Genomic DNA, 9,685 nt, shown 5'->3' on the forward strand with positions numbered 1-9,685 from the left:
TAGCAACCAAAGCATTGTTTTTGCTTGCCTTACTGTTAACTTTCACCTTTTCACTTAAGGGAAGTACTTATGGCTTCTCTTTGGTATATTCAAATTGCCAGCATCATTACATTTGCACTTGGGGCCATTATTAAGTATAATGTGCATTACTTGAACAGAAATAGTCAATCTGATAGACAAGACAGCTACTAACTGACTAATGGGTGGGTAGCATATACACCATGGGTAAACTGGACAAAAGCATGATTGACATTCAGGTGGGATGGGGTAGAATGGTGAGAGGCTTCATCATGTTACTCAGAATAGCAGACAATTTAAAGTTTATGAATTGTTTGTTTCTGGAATTTTCCATTTAATATTTTTGGAGCATGGTTAACCATGGGTAACTGAACCTGCAGAAGTGAAACTGTTGGTAAGTGGAGAACTACTGTATATGAAAGAGGATAGAAAATGATTTTCTAGCTAGGTTTTGCTATTGTTTGGTAAGTTTCAAATCAAGTTACATAACATCTATTAGCTAAAGATTTTTTTTCTGAAAAAAGATAGAAGAGAGCAAACAAGAAATAAACTTGGAACTTAGAGTGATTGACTCAGGTGCAAATCAGATTTCCAGAAGGAAAGGAGACAGAGGCAATAGTTGAGAGCTTTCAGAACTGAGAAGAAACACCAGGTAGAGCATCCAAAGAGAAAGACAGATTACTTTCAAAGAAAGGAGAGCACTAGACAGCTGACAGCTAATTCCCAATAGGAACATTGGAGCCAAAAGACAGTTGAATGATAGCTTTAATATGCCAACAGAAAATAACTACCAATCTATAATTTTATGACTTGCAAAAGTATTTCTCATGAGAGAATGTACCATCAGTAGAACCTCAGTAAAGGAGATTCCAATGGTAGAATAAAAATTATCTCATTCCTGGCTGATGTGACTCAGTGGGTTGAGTGCCAGTCTGCAAAGTAGGAGGTTGTTGGTGCGATTCCAAGTTGGGGCACATGCCTGCATTGTAGGCCAGGTCCTTGGGTGGGGGTAGGTGAGGGGCAACCACACATTGATGTTTCTTTCCCTCTCTCCCTCCTTTCCCCTCTTTAAAAATAAAGTTTAAAAAATTATCTCAGACATCAGGGATGCAGGTAGGAGAGAAGAGCAAAGCATGTGAAAAATATATGGATAAACCTACATAAATATTAACTGTATAAAAAAGTAAATGAGTCTTACAGGGTTAAAGTATATAAATATATAGAATTAAAATACAATGTTAGCACATATTGAGAGGAGCAGTAAATGAATCTAGTATTTAAAGTTTCTTATGTTGTCTAGAAAGAGAATATTGATTAGTTTAAAATTTTTGTGTTTTCGTATTGTGGTCTGAGGGATAACCATTTAAAAATAAAATCAGAGGACATAAACTAGAAATCGGAAGAACAAAAAAAAGCGTGGAATAAGAAAAGGTGAAAGAGAAGGGAAACAAACTTGGAAAAGAGGAACTTATAATACAAAAATAAGGTGGTAGATTTAATCCAAATATTCAAGAAGCTGAAATGAACAAAGATTGTCAGAAAAGTACAACCAGTTATTTACTGAGAAATATTAAAAACATAATGAAGCAAGAAGTTGGAAGGAAAAACCTGGAGAAACTATATACCATAAAATACTATACAACCCAACTTGATCTATAGATTCAAGATAAGTCCTATAAAAATCTCGGCTAATGCCCTGGTTGGTGTGACTCAGGTGCTTGGAGTGTCATCTCATAACTGAAACTTTGTGGGTTCAATTCCCAGTCAGGGCACATACTCAGTTGTGATTTTGATCTCTGGTCTGGGCATATATGATCCCTGCTTCTGGCACATACAAGAGGCAACCAATTCATGTTTCTATCTAGCATTGATATTTCTCTCTCTCCCTACCTCTCTCCCTTCTTGCTCTAAAAGCAATGAAATAATGTCCATGGATGAGGATAAAACAATCTCAGCTAGCTTCCTTGTAGAAATTAATAAGTTTACCCTAAAATTAATATGAAAATCCAAGGTGATCAAAACAGCCAAAAACCCTGAAGAAGAAGAACAAAGTTGAAGGACTCACATATTTCAACTTCAAAACTTACTACAAAGCTATAGTAATCAAGACTGTGGTACTGGCACAAAAATAGACATAGAAATCAATGAAATAAATAGAGACATAGAGAGCAATGAAAGTGCACAGAAATAAATTCTCAAATTGACAGTCAATTGATTTTTGATAAGGGTGCCAAGACATTCAAAGAGGAAAAAATAATCTCTTTAACAAATAATTTTGGGACAGCTGGATGCTCATATGCAAAAGAACGGTTGGTCAAGTCTCTCTTTTTCTTACTCATTTTTAAAAAATATCTCTTGGATTTATTACTGGGTTTCATGGAATCAACACAAGTACATACTTTGCTGTCTGTGCATGAACTTGGTAACAGCTGTGAAGTGATCGATTGCCAACAAACTGTGAAAGTGTTGTGATTGGTAATTGATCATGATGCACATCTGTTACTTATGTAGTTATCTGTGCACTGAAGAACTAGCAGCAAAGTCTACTTTATGCACTAACTGGCGTTGTTCACCTTAAGAGTGGTAACTGAAGTTTGCATATTGCAACCAAGCAAAGTGAGAACAATCTGTATACATGGTTTCCTTATTAGATTCTACTTGCAAGTGATACACAACACTCACACATAGTATAGGAACCTTGCAGTATCATGTTTCTATTTCTTCCCTTCCAAATTTATGCTATTTTTGTCATGCTTTACTTTTACATGTTAAAATCCACAAAATATTGGTCATTTTTGCTTTAGACTGTTGACTATCTTTAAAGAGATTTAACTCGGGCCTGTGAACCAAAGGATTGTGGTTCGATTCCCAGTCAGGGGACATCCCTGGGTTACAGGCCAGTTCCCAGCAGGGGATGCATGAGGGGCAACCATACATTGATATTTCTCTCCCTCTCTCCTTCCCTTCCCCTTTAAAAATAAATAAATTAAAAATCTTTTAAAAAGAGATTTAAATAAGAAAAAAGTCATTATACCTACCCACTTGTTTACTATTTCCAGTGCTCTGCATTCCTTTGTACAGATCCAGATTTTCATCCTGTAACAGTACTGAAGGACTTCTTTTAACATTTCTTGGAGTTCAGGTCTTCTGGTGATTAATTCTTTCAGCTTTTTAATATTTGAATAAGTCTTTATTTTGGCTTTGTTTTTTTTCTACAGAGTTTATTTATTTACCTTTAGATGGAAAGGGAAGGAGAGAGGGAGAGAAACATCAATGTATGGTTGCCTCTCTTGTGTCCCCTGCTGGGAACTGGCCTGCAACCCAGGCATGTGCCCTGACTGGGAATTGAACTGCAATCCCTTAGTTCACAGGCCCATGCTCAATCCACTGAGCTACACCACCCAGGGCTATTTTGCCTCTTTTTTGAAAGATACATTTACTGGGCAAAAAGTTTAGGTTGATTTCTGTTTCTTTCACTACTTTTGAGATATTACACTTCTGACTTGCATTTTTCTGATGAGAAATCTCCTGCCCTCTGTATGTAATATGTCTTTTTTACCTCTGGCTGCTTTTAAGATTTTCTCTATCACTGGTTTTAAGCAATTTCATAATCACATGCCTTCATACATGTGCCTTAGTTTTTCCCATGTTTCCTGTGCTTGGGGTTCACTGATCTAATTTTTGAGTGCTAACTACTTAGCACACTTACGTGACATGTTTCACATATATCTGTAAATATTTCCTGAATCAAATTGAATGATTTGGTAAGGTATATCAACTGTATGAATGCATTTATTTGGATTTTAAAGTATTTCAATTGGTTAAACAAAGTCACTTTCACCAACAAGTATTATTTTTTTCTCTGGGCCTTACTCTCCCTCCAGCTTTTCCCATCTACTGCCTTGTGCTTTAAGATCCACTATACCCAGTTTATTTTAAGTGTTCAAATCTGTTATGATGTTTCATGCTTCTGTGCCTTTGCACATGCTATTCTTCCTGCTTTTACCTCTTCTGTCTGCCTGGAGAACTGCTATTAATCTTTCAGGACCCACCTCAGTTGATTCAATTCCAAGGAGCTTAAGACCTTCTTGACTCAAATACCTTTCCCATCTGATTGACCACTTCTTCATTTGAGACCACTTTTATTTTGTAAAGAGTTCCATTATATCATTTATCACATTCATCTACCTGAATACTTCTAGCACTTAGCCCAGTTCCAGGCATTTTGAGGTGCTTAGCAATTATTACTTGAATAGATTGGAGTTGGGGAAAGTTTAAGAAAAGGAATTTTAAAATTATGATAAAGTGATATGAAGCTAGATTAAGTTATTTTCAAATAAAAATATGTTGAGGTACACAAACAGAAAATATATGCAAATCTTAAGCATACAACTTCATGATTTTCCACAAAGAAAATGCATTCATGTAGCCAGTGTCCGATGAAGAAATAGAATATTACCAAACTCCCAGAGGTTTGCCTGGTGCCCTTTCCTAGTCACTACCTCCCCTATGGTAACCATGATTCTAACATAAGAGATAAGTTTTACCTGTATAACAACTTCCACATTTTAGGCAAGTCTGAGTCAAAATTTGATAGTCTGATCACACATGACTACAACTACCAATGGCTAAGACTTGCTGAACACTTTCTGTATACCAAGCACAGCTCTAATTGCTTTACATACATTAATTTATCCTCAGAACCTCCCTGTGAGGTAGGTACTATCATTGCTTCCAATTTTGCAATGAGGAGCCTGGGATACAAAAACAGTAAGCAATTGCTCAAAGGCACGTAATAGCTACATGGCAGAGCTGGTATTTGAACCTAGATAGCAAGTCTCCAGTGTTTGGGCAATGCAATGCAAAATATGATAAACCTGTACTTTTAAAAGTATTATGGTTCATTGCCTGCCTTTGGAAAAATGTGAATGTCAAAACAAGGGTAGCTTGATATAGGGTTTCCAGGCAATAGGGTGAGGTGCCCTTTATATTCCAGGGCTACATAGTTGTTGAAGATAAACCTGCCTGAATTCAAAAGCAAGCTCCACCGTGTATTAAACATGTGACCTTAGGAACTTACTTAACCCTTGTTGTGCCTCAGTTTTCTCATCTGTGAAACATAGGTAATAATAGTACCTACGTGCTAAGATTGTTGTGAAGGTTAAAGGAAACACTCCCAGAATGTGATATGAGCTTCATTCATCCATCTATCCACTCAACAAATATTTTTTTTCAGTGCCTACCACGTGCCAGGCCCTGCTCTTGGTGCTCAGGATGCATGAGTGGAAAAAAAAAATTCATGGTCCCTGCCCTCTTGGAACAGCCCAGAAGGGGTGAGGATGGAGAGAACAGAGTAAAAGTTTTAATATAGTGTGTTAGAAAATAAATACTATATTCTTTAAAAGTAGAGTCAGGAGTAGTAGAAATGTTGCAGAGGTTGAAAGCTGACAGTATTAAATAGAAGGGGCAGGGAAAACCTCACAGAGAAGCTAAGATTTAAACAAAGACTGGAAGAAGATAAGGAACTAAGCAAGATATGTGGATATCGTGTACCTTTTGAAGAGCATTCAAAGCAGAGGGATCAAGTTGAACAAAGCCCCTAATGGTGGGAGCGTGCTTGGGTGTTCTAGGAACAAGGCAGCTAGTACTGCTGTACTAGGACCACCAAGGCACAAAGTGGCAGGAGAGGAGGTCAGAGAGGTAATGTAGGTGTTTGGGGGAGGGGAATGGTCTTGTAGGTTATTATTAGGATTTTGGTTTTTAGTGAAAGTCAAACTGAGAGATGTTGTGGGCTTTTGAGCATAATTATAACATGATCAGATTTCATATTTTATAATGATCTTTCTGGATCTGTGCTGAGAATAGATCATGGGTGGGTATTGTGGATTGAATTGTGTCCCTACAAAAGATACGTTCAATTCCTTACCCCTAAATCTATGAATATGCCCTTATTGGAAACAGGGTCTTAGCAGATGTACTCAAGTTAAGATGAGGCCAGCCCTGGCTGGTATAGCTCAGTGGATTGAGACCATGGGCCTGCAAACCAAACAACCACAGTTTGATTCCCAGTCAGGGCACATGACTGGGTTGCAGGCCAGTTCTCAGCAGGGGACTCAGGAGAGGCAATCATACATTGATATTTCTCTCCCTCTGTCCTTCCCTTCCCCTCTAAAGACAAATAAATAAAACCTTAAAAAAAAAAGATGAGGCCAAATGGGCCCTGGCCAGTGTGGCTCAGTTGGTTGGAGCATTGTTGGTAACCACAGGGTCAAGGGTTTGGTTCTTGGTCAGGGCACACACCTAAGCTGTGGGTTTGATCCCAGGTCTAGGTACGTACGATCCCCAGTCCGGGCATATACTGGAGGCAAATAATTGATGTTTCTCTCTCACATCAATGTTTTTCTTTTAAAAAAGGCAATGAAAAATGTCCTCAGGTGAGGATTAAAAAAAAAAACCAAGATGAGGAGGTCATATTCAATTAAAGTGGGCCCCAATTTACTAATTGATGTTCTTATTAGAGGAATGGAATTTGGGCACACAGACACACACAGAGGGAAGACAGATATGTGAAGACACACACACACACACACACACACACACACACGTGTGCGCATAAGGAGAACACCTTGTGAATACAGACAGAAACTGTCATGATGTATCTATAAGCCAAGGAAGGCCATAGATTACTGGCAACCAACAGAGGTTAGGAGAGACAAACTGTCTTTCAGAGTCCTCAGAAAGAATCAACCCTGCTGAATTTTTGATTTGAGACTTTTGGCCACTAGAACTGTGATAAAATGTGTCTGTTGTTTAAAGCCACCCGTTTATGATACTTTGATGTGGCAGCCCAAGGAACCTAACACAGTGGGCAAAGGTAGAAGCAGTCAGAAGGTTATTGCAATAGTCTAGTCCAGTCAAGGGATGATGGGGGTCAGGATCAGGTTGTCAATCCTGTAAATGTAAAGTGGAGATGGTGAGAAGCCATCAGATTCTAGATACATTATGAAGGCAGAGCCAACGGAATCTGCTGATGTATAGGATATGAGGTGTGGCAAATGTTAGATATATTATCTCCGTGAATAATTTAAATGTTTACCTATATGTAACATATACCTATGAATGTGTATTTTCATTGCCCCCGATGCCCTAGGTTTGAGGCTAATCAAACAAGGATAATTTGCCAGGGAAATCAAAAGAACCTTATTTTGCTGTGTGATCAAAGGGTAAATCACATTACTTCATTGGGTCTCAGTATCCTTCTTGGGCTCCATTGTATGGCTGTATGATTCTATTATTAGCAAGTGCCTTTTAGATGATAGTAAACTGTTTTCTGACTTTCACATTAGAAAACCTTTCTCCAAGTCTACAGTGACTTTGATTAAGAAAACTCTGTCCTCGTTGTTGATTCTCCGCCATTTGATACTTTGGGTGCATTGAAAGGGGCATCCGCCATACTTAAAAATAGAATTACAGCAAGACCAAAGTAACACTTTGTGCATTTTTTTCAGGGATATGGGAATGAGATGGGTTTGCCTAATGGGAGCCTGAAGTGAACATTTGGAATTCTGGGTCTCAAGACTTCAGATTCCACTTCCCAGAGCACAGCCTGAGTTATCACCATCAGCGTGTTTATATTTATATTTTAGGAGAGTGATGAATTTATAAGATGAGGTAACAATAACAATAGCAAACATTTATATAGGATTTGCTATATGTACGGTATTGCTCTCAGGGTTTTAAAAATATTTATTTGCTCACTCCTTACAATACTCCTATGAGGTAGGTACAATGACTATCCCTATTGCACAAATGAGAAAACTGAGGCATAGAGCAATTAATAAAGTTTATTTTATTACACTAATAAGGAACCTTATGTCAAGCAGAAAAGTGGGACCTTTTAAAAATAATTAAGACATGGGGGGTGAGCTGGGATGGGAGTAAAAGACACAAAACTGTACTTGAACAACAAATTTATTTATTTTAATTTTTACTTAAAAATTAAAAATAAATTTTTTAAAAGTGGGTATTAGAAAGCAAAAAATATATTTAAAACAGAAATGGTAAATACAAGGCAATGTGCAGACATATTATCAGGAAAAAAGTTTCGTCAGGATCCCACAAACTAATTCTGATGGGGCCCATTTTATATATATATATATATTGCCTATCCCTGTCTCCAATCCTTGTTGACATTGGTTCTCTAAAGAGGGTAAAGGAAACTAAGAAGTGGGCTTCAGGCCCCTAAAATGCAACCTTGCCAGCTCCCAAACCCATGTTAGATTCCATTACCAAGAAGTTTTGAAGTTTTGAAATGTATTATGGGATTGTTTCTAAGTCACTCCCTTGCTTGGTCTTGATAAAGTAGACTGTCACTTTTTTTGTTTTGATCTATTAAAATGCTTACACAAGGATATGTTTTATTGATTTGAGAGAGAGAGATCATTGCCTCTCTTAGGCGCCCCAACTAGGATCAAACCTAGGTATGTGCCCTGATTGGGGATCAAACCAGCAATCTTTTGGTATTTGGGATGATACTCCAACCAACTGAGTAACCCATGCAGGGCTAAACGTTCACTTTTAAATGTGTTTCAATCTGTTTTCACTTGAGATCCTGAAGCTAATGTTTCCTTTCAACTTCATGCTTCTTAGAAAATACTAGGTTTCCTAAAAGTCACTATTATTACTATTTTAGACACCCCAGTTCCACTCTGTTTCAGGCCCCACAAACTTTGCCAGCTCCATCTTTCAGTCTGGCTTTGGATGGGTCAGAATCAGACTATAAACAGTGTAGGTGATCGAGTTGTTGATCTAGTTCTTTTTTTTTAAATTTGTATTTAGTTATTTTTCAAGTACAGTTTTCTGTTTATTTCTCCCATCCCAGCCCACCCCTCCCCCATGCATCCCACCTCCCTCCCATTTCCACTCCCCTTAGTTATTGTCCCTGTGTCCTTTATACTTATTCCTCTAAATCCCTCCCATTTTTTCCCCTTAAAGTCCCTAGTTCTTAAAGCCAATGGAGGAATCAGCACTGAGCAACCAGGCCAAGATGAAAAGTCTAGAAGATCATTAATTATGTAACAAAATACCACGACTGAAATGTTATAGTGAAGAATATGGGCTTGTTCCCCAATCAAATCCTGGAAGTTATGAACAACTCATGAAGCTCTAAGAGAGTAGTTTTGCAGCTGACAGAAGGAAATTATTTTATAGTGCTAGTAGTGTAAACTAGTTGCTCCCAACAGGTTTTAAATTCAAATAGGTACAAGAGAGGTTTAGAGAAATTCCGGACTCATAAACGAGGAACCCATGGGCTAGCTGAGTTACAAAGTCAGTCTTCCACAGAGGCACAACCAGGGGATAATGTTCTCCTGACACAAGTCCTTGGAGCCTTGGCCAGAGGCAGAAATTCTGGCCTGACCACAATGCTGAGGGGCAGAGGTGTATGTGTGGATGGGTAGTGAGATGCAACTGTACATTCTTAGGGACCCTGAACCAAATCCAAGCGATCTTTCAGAGATAACCCTCCTCAACAGTCAGGTTACTGACATTCTTCAGGCCTAGGGATTAAGTCTGTGCCACTCCCTTTTTCCCCTGACAACCACTATGTCCAGGGGGCTTTATGAGTCACCCGGACCCTCCCTAATAAATCCACCGTGGACGGGGCTGC

Source organism: Artibeus jamaicensis, unplaced genomic scaffold, assembly GCF_021234435.1.
Source record: "Artibeus jamaicensis isolate MK-2021 breed Jamaican fruit bat unplaced genomic scaffold, CSHL_Jam_final contig_240, whole genome shotgun sequence".
NCBI lineage: Eukaryota > Metazoa > Chordata > Mammalia > Chiroptera > Phyllostomidae > Artibeus > Artibeus jamaicensis.